We start from the raw sequence: 4,300 nt of genomic DNA on the forward strand, positions 1-4,300 counted from the left end.
AGAGACCAACCTTTTTTAGATTCGCCTCTAGTCCAAGACCTTAAACTGTAAGTGACAGAGAAGTGACACGTGACTTTCAAGATCAATTCGTTACCAATGTAGTAAGTGACATGTGCCTTTCAAGATCAATTCGTTACCAATGTAAGAGAGTTGTAGTTATCACCCTACAAAATGTTGAAGGAATTATGAACTGCATCAAAACCCTCTCAATGTTGGTTATCTTTCTCGACAATTCTCTAATTGAATCAATTCGATACACAAGCCATCGTAACTAGTTCTAAAAGAGTGTAGAAATCTTAATAATTATCCGATGCCCTCTGTATCAATCTAATAGCTAGCATATTTGTTTTGATAGTTTCTCGTCTCGAGTATTTTGTGATGAAGTTTGTCTTCTAAGGTCATCAAGTGCTCTGCGTAAGTGTCCTAACTGAAGAGTTATGGCTAACTGTGGGTACGCTCATTACTCCGGAAAGTACATATATAATTCTTTGTAAATTCGTTAGCTTTAAGGATAGTGCGCACTGCGCATAATCCTTAATTGGGATGTAAGGTATGTAAACTCTTCAAATTTATTGTTTCAACTAACAAAACGATCTTCACAATTCATTGTCCCGTCCCGTCGTAGGCTGATGTTTATCGATAGCTCTTGATTCATCGTATCAAGCAATAGAGGGAAGTGGAGAGCCGCTTGAAACTTTAGAAAACTTAATTTTTATATTTAAAAAGGTTAGAACCTTTAGATTTATCAAGATTCAATAATATTCTTCCATTAATTAATTGGTTTAGATTTATCAAGGTTCAACAATGTTAATCTTCTATTAATTAATTGGTTTTCTTTCTGTACTCATTGGAGGCCCCTATTTGTTTCTCGTCACGCCATCTCCGTGTTCACAATGGCTTTAGTTCAGCGTCGCTAGCATGCCGTCTAGCTAGTGAAAAGTTGTCATCTCTAAAGTAAGGAGCTTGGTTATTGAGAATATCATTCAAAAAATAAATAAAAGTCTATTTAATGAGTATGCAATTAAGAAATTCATTTACCACGGGGAACAGAAGCCCCCACCCCGCAACTACAGGTTTCGGTGCCAAAAGGGGTAAACTGCTCAGAATTAAAGGATTGATTGGAGGGAATAGCAGCAATGTACTGATGCGGGAAATTTAAGATCTACAGCGACACATTCTTGCGACAAAGACGAAGGATAAATAAGATTGTGCCCGACGAGAACAGAATAAGATCTTCCATCGACTGACGGAAGTAAAAATTTAGAGGAAGCAAAACTCAAGAGAGATTGAAAAATAAGCGTATTCCACGAGAGCCTGATTCTCATGGTTTTGGATCCATGACTTGTGAGTTCCCCAAGGCTCTGTCAGAAACAACGTAACCAGTGCCAGACTTGGGTGACTTGTGAACGACCAAAGAGAAGCAGATGGTATGTGATTTTAGGGTTATGGCAGAGAGTAAGCGAGGTAATAGAGGCAACAAGAAGCTTAAGTTACGATGAAATCAACATTAAAGCTATAATTGCGACTTCAAAACAGCAGCAACATGCACCCTCACAAAAGCCCTAACCCTGTAATCACCACCCCAAACACGTTAATACTAATTACAATTCTGAGAATAAATGAACGCTAATGCAAAGATTACATGGTATACATAGTGCTAAACGTACTAAATGAAGGGTATTCTCTAGGCTGTTGCAGAATACAATCACAAAATTAGCAAACACAGGTGGGTCACGTAAGCGATTGAGAAAAAAGCACAGTTCCTCCATCAGCAAGACCAACGGCATTAACCACACAAGCTTGCGCTACGAACACTCGATAACATCAGCAGGGATGAACCGATCCGTCTGAAAAAACTAACAAACGCCAACTTTAAAAATTAGTACTTGGCCACCTTTAAAAATTAGAACTTGGAAAGATCCTCGCGGAGGTTGCAAGGAACCCCTCGCTAACGATTGTAGAAGAACGTCACAGGAAGCGTGTGACCGACGTACCAAAACCTCTACAGAATCACATTACATGGTGCGGCTAGCAAAAAGCAAACAAAAAAGCTTGATGAGAGGACACGTCCAAGCAATTACACACAAGTTGCAAACAGATAAAGCTTCGGTCGGAGCTTCCCAGGAAACCTTAATCATACGTAGCGCACTATCCAACAAATTCTAGAAAATAGCTTATACACAGAATAAATCAACACTATTTCAGTCGGACTACACATTACACAAAAAAAAAATCGCAGGCTTTGTAAGGGAAGGACAACGACGTTGGACCTGCTTACAGAAGAAGAGGACATCAACAAAATGATTAATATAGAGAAAGAGGAGCACATCAATGCAGAAATGAAGCATTGCAACAGAGAAAGATGAGCACATCGATGAATGAGTTGAAAATAATGGCATCAATAAAATACAAAACCCACTCAGGAAAAACACCTCATTTTATACCTTCGTTTACCTTCCGAATGTATTGTCATGCATAGCTTTTCTGGAAATCACAAGACTCCAGAACCATTAGAGTCACCTGGTGAGCTAAGAGAACATACTTACTAATTCTCATAGATTGCACGTGCCACGGCTTTAAAGATAGAGAAAAGCCTCGACCAAAACAAGCACAGAATTTGACTTCGGAACACCATAAATACAGCACAATGTGTGTGCGTAATGCTGTTTTTACAAAACATGCACAGAAATAAGACCTTTTCTTAGCCTTATAACGACTGCATGCATGCATGTACATGAGCTTGAAAGCACCATAGGGAGGAACACTAGCATAGACAGAGGCACACAAAGTAAACAACACCCCACAGATCTTAAGAGACAAAGTATGGAGTAAGTATTATCAAAGGCTGAAACACACCGGGAGCTTGGAAGAGATCTTTTAGAGCTAAGGATGCAAATGCCACAAGCTGTAAGGTGTGTAGTAGCCCCCATCATTTTGAAGCAGCGAGCGTTGTAAGGAATCCTTGCATGTTTTCCCACAGCTTTCTTGAGCTTAGTGCTTGGAAGAGATCATCCTAGTACGAGGTTCAAGAAAGTTGTGGAAAAATAAGCAAGAACTCCGAGAAATAATTAATGGAGGTTTGAGAGTGAGTAAGGCTGGGTGATTAGGCTAACGCAGGAGATTATACGTGAAGACTTGATCTGCAAGGCTTCGCATGCTGCGACATGCAGTTCTAGGTCGAAAGCATGCATATGGTGGAGACGCGAGGGGAGGTGAAGGTGGTGAGGGAAGGCTTCCCCTATTTATCCACTAGAGGTGAGTGTTTTGGGAGCTGGGGGACTGCACTTGTGCGCTCTGAATTAATTGAATGAGCTCTGAAACGATAGGGAAAGGGAATTAAGTTGTGAACTTTTTACCTTCCTCTGCTGACTGCTCTCTCTCTCTCTCTCTCTCTCCTCTCTTCTCTTCTGCAAGTGCAATGGCCAAGCCTCTCCCTCTCTCTCCTCCTCCTGCAAGTGCAATGGCCAAGGCTCTCTCTCTCTCTCCAAAGTCTCTACTCTGACAAGTGCAATGGCCAAGGGGCTATCTCTCTCTCTCTCTCTCTTCAAACTCTCTAGGAGTTTCTACTCTCTAGTATCCTCTCCTTCTCTCTCAAACTCCATACTCTCTCTCTGTCTCTCTGCTGCAAGTGCAATATCTATCTCTCTCTCTCTCTCTCTCTCCACACTCCAGAGTCCACACACACACACACTCTCTCTCTCCTGCAAGTGCAATTGCAATTGCCAAGGTTCTCTTTCTAGTGCAATGGCCAAGGCTCTGAGCTCTCTCTCCTCTCTCTCTCTCTCTCTCTCTCTCAATGCAAACTCTGTCTCTCCCCTTGTCAGGGAGGAACGGAGGAAGAAGGCGGGGGGGGGGGGGGGGGTGCGCTCATTACGTTTACACAACTCCTGCCTTTCGAGGCCCGGGATACCCCTCCGCATTTAATAATCTAAGCATGTTGCCACCCACTCCTTTGTCCAACAAGCCCCACAGGGTCGTGGGTCCACGTCAGTGGAGACCTTAGACGCGCCACGCGCGTGCAGCGCTGATACGAGTGACGACGATGGATGGATGCATGCATGCATGCATGCTAACGCAATGCACGCAGCGAGCGCATGCATGAGATGTGAAGAGAGTGCAGGCATGCAACGATCATGTGCATGGGGGGGATCATTGTCATGACTTGTGGATGGCAATGGGGGGGAATATAATCAATCGTATTTATGTATATATGCGTAACGCATGCAAGGCAGACAAACATTGAAGAGCGTGGCCTGTCGTTGTGTTACGGTTTTCTTTTTTTTCTTTGTGTCAGAGCATC

The 4,300-nt window shown here is 42.7% G+C and overlaps 1 long non-coding RNA gene across 1 annotated transcript; it reads right to left on the reverse strand.

Annotated features, from left to right (window-relative positions):
* Nucleotides 1–1,118: 1,118 nt before the first annotated feature.
* On the reverse strand, nt 1,119–3,853 carry LOC147621338 (uncharacterized). The gene is made up of 2 exons (XR_015269811.1): nt 1,668–3,853; nt 1,119–1,568 (listed from the first exon to the last, which is right to left on the reverse strand). It is a non-coding gene; the product is annotated as an uncharacterized LOC147621338 (long non-coding RNA).
* Nucleotides 3,854–4,300: the final 447 nt, after the last annotated feature.

This window comes from Cibotium barometz, chromosome 30 (genome assembly GCF_041138505.1).
Source record: "Cibotium barometz isolate CiBa-2024 chromosome 30, ASM4113850v1, whole genome shotgun sequence".
NCBI lineage: Eukaryota > Viridiplantae > Streptophyta > Polypodiopsida > Cyatheales > Cibotiaceae > Cibotium > Cibotium barometz.